Source organism: Notamacropus eugenii, chromosome 5, assembly GCF_028372415.1.
Source record: "Notamacropus eugenii isolate mMacEug1 chromosome 5, mMacEug1.pri_v2, whole genome shotgun sequence".
Lineage (NCBI taxonomy): Eukaryota > Metazoa > Chordata > Mammalia > Diprotodontia > Macropodidae > Notamacropus > Notamacropus eugenii.
The window spans coordinates 176,707,775-176,715,279 of record NC_092876.1 but is presented as its reverse complement, the minus strand read 5'-3'; positions in this window follow the sequence as shown (position 1 = coordinate 176,715,279).

Sequence of the window (7,505 nt, the reverse complement as noted above, 5' to 3'; positions counted from 1 at the left end):
GGAAAATGAAGGTGGAGTCAGTAGGGGGAAGGCCAGGATAATTCTATCAGACTGACAATAACCAAATGAGGGCAGCTAGGGATTGTAGAGAAGTGCTGGGGGGAGGGAAGCGGGAGGAAAACAATGTGGGTTGCTATGTGATTCAAAAACAACAACAGAAGTTAGTGGGGGCTGTAAACAGATAACTTGTAAGCACAATTTTTTCTCCAGAACTCTTCCCAGATCACTTCTGGTCTATCTGGGCCAAGGGTCTCCTTCCTATTCTAGTTGTTAGAAGGACACCGATTTCCCACCAGTGAGTGTGTTTGAGTCCAAGTGGTAGATGGGAGCAGTTGCTATTTCTCCACCTTTCCTTCCAACCCCTTCTCTCATTTGTAAATGAATGTGCTTTGGAAAAAACTTCTTCAGGAAATCTGGTGTAGAAGGAATAGGGACACTGGAAGCAGATTAAATACTTAAGATATACCATGCATTGTACTAAGCATAGGAGATACACAGAAAGGTAAAAGACACTCTTAACTCTCAGTAAACTCAACCTTTAATATCAATCAGTCAATAAGCATTTATTAAGTACTTATTATGTGCAAGGCACTGTGCTAAGTATTGGAGATAACACAAAGACATTCTTTACTTTCAATGAACTCACAGAGAAGACAGCATGCAAAAAACTATGCACAAGCAATCTATGAATGTCAGGGAAGGTTTCCTGTTGAATATAGACTTTATTTGGGACTCAAAGCAAACCAGTGAAGCCAGGAGGCAGAGAGTAAGTGAAGGAATTTTCATGAACTTCTATGCCCATTTTTTACCGGGATGTGGCCATCTCCACAAATGGGTTAAACCAGGTTAAAGGTAACCAATAAGCCTCAAACCTGTTAGTGAGTTAAGGGAATGTCTACCCTAGAGATGTGAAGGCTTCACTTGCAGAATGGGCAGATGAGAATTTTTGTCCCAGTGGCCATGAAGATAGATGAAACAGGGATTGTAGAGCGCTTAGAGCTTGACCAGGAGTTAAAGATGACTAGGTCATATATTGCATGCTGGACCATCACCAGCTGCCCTGACTTTTGCCTTATCACCTGACCTCAATGACTCTAAAAGAGAAAAGTAGGCAACTGTTCAATTTTGTCTCACTTAAATCCAATTTATGCACAAGTCAAGTCATTGCCCCATGATGTCATTTGTCTTCTTTGGAAACAAGGATAAACAACAACCCACACTCACACCCTAAGATCTCCCAGAATCCATTTCATTTGATGGACATGAGAAGGAGCTAGAAAACAGTCCCTCATCTGATAGACAGGTAGAAGGATCTGATGCCTTGCCCTTCTAGAGCACAATGCAGTCCACTCTGTCTGGAGATATCTGGAGAAGAGGGACAGGCAGTCAAGTTGAAAATGAAAATGAAAAGAGAGCAGGCCTCTGAGTCATGGCCTGTCTTTAAGTTCCACCTTAAACATCTATTGGCTGTGGGACCCAAGACAAGTCACTTAACTTAGTGCTACAGGCAATTCTCTAAGACTATAAGTTGCAGAACATTTGCAGTTCTACATTTGAAGAAGTTTCCTCATAGGAAGCTCCTTATATCCATGAAATCACATTTTGCAAGAACTGACCTACTCTAAACTCATCCCCCACGTGGAATGTACAATGTCTTGCCAGTCTTCTGCTGTCCCACTGCTCCAATACATTGTAGAGAAGAGGCTAATTATAGTACTGTTTGTACAAAGGGTGGGGCAAATCCTAATATGGACCTCTTAGTTTTTCTAGTAATTTTCTGGGTGACCTGGAATAAACAACTTAAAGTTTTAAAATTAAAAGTCTACACTTTTAATTTCTCCCATCTGTAAGAGATAAGGGTCAATGTGAGAAACTGTAGGATTATGTACAATTAATATGAAAGGCATTAGATAAATCCATTGTGATTTTGCTGCATCTGTACGGCTCTGGAAACTCATTCTATACTGGGACAAGTAGATCATTGGGGATTATGTTATCACCCAGCTCATCCCTGGACAAAGTACCATAGCATTAAATTCAAAGATGACAAAAGTAGAGAATTAATCATGGAGACTTTATTTATTTATTTATTTTACATTTTCTGGGCTATTTCATAGGAATGAGGATAATTTCTGTGGACAAGTATCCGTGGCATTTGAATATCGCCCAAGAGGAAACTGTAAACTCTCCTCTGGCTCATTCTCCACCACCCAGTGACTGCTTCCTTGCTGGGGAGGTTCTCCCAGGTAGAATACAGTCACAAGGAGTCCATGGTAAGCTACAACTAATGGAATAAGGTTCACATCTGGGTCTCAGGCTAAATCAAGGAACATTTATCATTCCTAGAAATGGAATCTATGTTTATCCTCTCTTGGTGGTCTCCCAGACACTGCAGTGGCTTCTGTGGTGGCAACTCTGCTTTCATGGTTACAATTCTTACTGCAAGAATGTTTGCATATGCATGAATGAGTGAATGAAAAAGCATTTATTGAGTGTTAACTGTGTGCAAAGCTCTATGCTAAGATCTGTGAGCTAGAAATAAAAAAAAAAAAGCAGAGACAATTCTTGCTACCAAGAAGTTTACATTCTAACAGGGGAGACAGCACATATAGGAGGCTCATCTTCAAGTCAGACAGAGAGGTCCCATGATCCTTAGGGTTCTATGGAAAAGCAGATGTTAATGCCACTCATTTTGTGACATTTCCACTCATAAAATCTGGTCAGTTTCTAATGCTGAACCACTTGACATTGCCAAGGACACTGAGGTCTAGAATCTTTCCCTAGGTCTACATTAGCTCAAGTTGCTGAGGAGGCAGGGGCTATAACAGCTACCAGCTGGTAATATCTGGGCAGTAGTTGAAAGTGGTGGTCAAGATGGTGGCAAGGGTTTGCACACCTAGCAGATGTAAATACATATTCAAGTAATCATTAATAACCAAAGCTATGTATGTATCAAGGAAGAAGCTAGAAAAATCACAAATGAGAGTTTTGTTTGTAATTCCTCTTATATAGGGTATTCATTATTATATATTATTATTTATGTAAATTATATATATTCGTATTATTTATGTACTTATGTATATAAATATATAACATATAAATGTATTATTGTAACATAATATATTAATATATATTTATATGTCATAATAAATTATTTATATATAGTTATATTATTATTATTATTTAACCCCTCTGAGACTCAGTTTCTTCAGCTATTAAATGAATAGTACCCACCTCACAGAGTTGTTTTAACCAAAGGTTTTTTTATAAACCTGAAAATGCTATTATTATTGTGTTGTCAAAAGCCTTAATTACAGGTGTTGATGCCCCAAAACATTGCCTACTCTAGGAACCCTCATATGAAACACAAGATGTTTAAAGTCCAAATGGTGGTAGAGCCATGAGTAAACAGAGCTAACTGCATTTTGACAGAGAAGGCTCCTGCAAAAGGACAAATCTTGGTACACTGATGTTGAAACCCTGTGACTTCTGTGGAATGATGAAGAAATTTATGAACCCATTCCACTCTGATCCACTCCTAAATGCCTTGCATACTGAGTACTTTATTCGAAATTTTATTCTTCCTTTGATGAAGATAGTTGAGGTAGAGTTTTATTTGAGATGCTGAAATCTAGAACTCTATTCCTGGACTTAGCTTGAGCCAAGGACATGTAAACTTTCCAGTTCAAAGTCTTGGTCTACCCTCTGTGGAACGGTAATACAATTATTTGGCAGCTTCCCACTTCACAGGGGTGTTTTGAGGATAAATGAGATAATGTCTATCAAAGCCCTGGGGAGGAAGAAAATTTCTAGATAATTCCAAGGTGCTATTATTTTTAGCTTGAACCTTCTGGAGTTCAGGATGTGCCAGTTAGCCAATTCTTAGACCTAGAGAATTAGCAATGAACAACAAAAAAGCCATTTCGAGAAATCTCCTGCCCCATGTAAGAATCAACGTCAACGGAAACAGGAAAGTAACAGATTTGCTAATTTACAACCTAAGGTGGATGATTTCAGAGGGTCAGCAATGGTTTCAGGTTCACTCTAAGGGGCAAAAGTCCAATTGCCAGCTACCCAATTGATAATATAACTGAGGTTAAGTGACTCTTTATCCTGTACAGAATGGCAGGAAACATCTTTGTCACCCATGACACCAGGAGTGAGCCTAGCAGGGCAGAGGGGAGGGGGAGGTAAATATTTCCTGCTAGGATTCCAGAAAGGAGACCGCTCCTCGCCCAAGACAAGATCTCTAGCCTAGCACGCCTGGTAAGGCACGAAGCAAATCTGAGGAATGACAAAGGGACTGCTCTGCCCCACACTGGCCGGATCTGCATTGTAAGCACAGAGTATTTTAGAAGTTAATAACAGGAACCTTGGTAAGATAGCTTTCTTGGAGAAAGGTCTTAGAAATGCCTATACATGGCTTCACTGATATGTTGGCTGTCTTTTCTTACCCCATTTGCTGTATCAAGAATCCACATTTCTATATCCAAAGATAGATACTTACATTCTTTGCAACTTGGTATCAGGAGCTAAGGACAAAGAAGGCATAAATGCAGAAAATTAGAATAATATAAAATTTAAAGTCATATATTCTAAAGATTAAATTGATTTCTACATAAAGCCAGGGGAAAAATCTTTAAATTTCAACTATGATCATCTTGTCAATGATTACATGAACCAAAGGGAAGACATATACAGAAAAATTATATATGGAAGGAGATATATTCCTAGAGATAAATGGCCTTTAAACTCAGTGTTTTAGCTGACATGTGGTGAATGGAGCTTTGCCTCAGGGTGCCAAAATGGGTAGGGTATACTCCATATCCACGGAAGCCAATATCCCCACATGTCACCTTGGCAGTCTCCTTCTAGCAAGACTATACTCTGCAGTGGGGCAATTTTCTGTACCAACATCTCTGCACTCTCACTGTCCCCCTCTAACACATTCCCTCCAACATCTAGCTTTACTCAAGGCAGTTATGGCTAGATATAGTTATCTAAACTGCATTATTCTTTTGCTTGGTTAGTCAGTTAATCAACCAATACACAAACATTTTTAATAAATATCAGCTATGCACCCAGTACTGTACTAGGTTCTAAAGATATATACATAAACAATGAGAGTAATATTCTCAGAAAGTGGGGCAGGGAGAATGCTGATATATATTCACAGACACATAAATACAATACGAATCCAAAAAAATCCGCAGTAATTTGGAGGGGGCCCAATTTGGGGGAATCAGAGAAGACCACTCCCTCAAGGACAACTGAGGGAGGAAAGTTCACAGAAGAGCTATCACTTACTCATTTTATACATTTCTACAGCACTTTCCAGATTTCATAGGTCATTTATTCTCAGCCTGGTATTGTGAGAAAGAACAAGGCCTGAGTCTAGACTACAACCCTGGCTACAACCTTTACTAGTTGTGTGACCTTGGGCAAGTCACTCCTCCTTCTCTGGGCCTTATGAAAAGCGGGTAATAATACTTACACTAATGATGTCAGAGTATTGTTGTGAGGAAAGTCCTTGTGAATAATGACTAACATTTGTATAAGGTGTTCAAGTTGGCAAAGTGCAAAGTTCAACGTCTCACTTAATCCTCAGAACAATCTGGTAAAATAGGTGATATCATTAACCTCCCTTTTACAGGTAAAGACACTAAGGCTCAATGCCTAGGTTTGGATGTTTTGCAAGTATCTGAGGTAGGATTGGAAGCAAGGTTGTCCAGCGTGCAAGGCCAGCCTGCTTAGCATGCCCCTATGCTGCCTCAGTTTGTAAATGTCAAGGTGGCATGTAAGTAAGATAACTGTTATTTGCTTTTCATAATAACCTAAACACGTCTCTGTGAGAGGGAAAGCTGGCATTGGACCCCAATCTTTTCATCTGGTTCAGTGTTCTTTCCTTATTAGGCCAATATCGCATATATTTCTCAATTCCCATTTTTCCTCCACAGTTTTTTTTTTTTTTTTTTGCTGTTTTCCTACCTATGAGTGTCATTGCTTTTCTCATGCTTTGGAATAGTGACCTCTAAACTTTGATTTTTCACTCTGTAGAAAAAAAAAACAAAATTTATATAGATTTACTTATAAATTATATAAATGTACTACTACTTTAACATATCATGCATATGACAAAACACACAAAAATAGAACTTGAAAAAAGGCTGAAATAGATAAATAATATTTCAAACATTTTAAATTTTATTAGCTATACATTAGGAAGCCACTGAAGAGTAAATTTTTAGCAAACAGGGTTATTGCTGATGAATTGTCATTAGTACAGCTTTATAGCGTCAAAGACCAGGATGCACAAAGTACCATTCAGGATCTCCTCAGTTAATGGGAACAGCTCTGGTAGGAAGCAATTGATCCTCAGAAATTACTTGAGGAACTCATTACTTTCCAGTGGGGTAGAGATCGCCCTTACTACCCTAGTGAATAACTCCACGGTATTGCAGAACTTGTATCAACAAATTGCAAACTGGTCATGGCACTGAATTCTCATTTCCTTAATTGAAATTAAGAATCAAAAAGAAATCTTCACTGAAATTTGAATTTCATATCACTTCTAGCAGAAAGAGTGGTTGAAACAATTCTGCAAATTTTAGATGCAGCTACTTATATAGAAAGTGGATCTGAAATATTTTGAGTCTTCACCAGCCACCTTGCTTTCTACAAAATAAAGTATTAGATGATTCCATCCACAAACCAGATATAAAAATATAATTTTCATCTGTTGCAATCACTGCCAGGGGAAAATCAATTGTCCTTAAAAGGAACTCAGATTAGTGTCTTTAAAATATCCTGGAGTCTCTTATTATACTGGAGTTATCTATTTAGGGGCTAATGTCTCATATTATTACCATGGCATGGCTTGGTAGTATTCCTCAAAATATTTTTAGTGAGAACAATGTGATTGAATAGAGTTCATTATTTTTGAAAAATCCTTGTATATGTCCTAGGGGATAGGAAAGATGTATAAATAATAACTGTTTACAAGTAATTGATTATTCATTTAGTTTGTTCAATGGAACTAAGCAGGTGAATTTCTTTTTTTGTGCATGTTTTATCAAAAGATAACATAGCAAGCAATTAAAAGGTCATAAAGAGTCAAAGGCAATAACTTTTCAATGGGAGTCATAGTTTTCCATGCATAGTTATTGACTGTATACAATGCAATATACAGTGCAATTAAAGAAAGCAAAAATAAAATGCCTAATTTCAATTCAGGGGAAAGTTTTCAGTAAAAATTCATATGCTCTTTTTTTTGCATAGTTGCACTTAATGGATACTATTATGCCTTAATTTCTTATTTATGTTGGGACATTTTAGTTGTGTTTTTGTATGAATGTGAGGAAGAGGCTGAATGCTAATTTGGCCTTCTTGAATTTGGCAAGTAGAGTAATGCAGGACTGGAAAGAACATTTGGGGCAACATTCGGGTTGTAAAGGGCTTTCAAGGCCAAACAGAGGAATTTATGTTTGATCGTAGTCAATAGAACA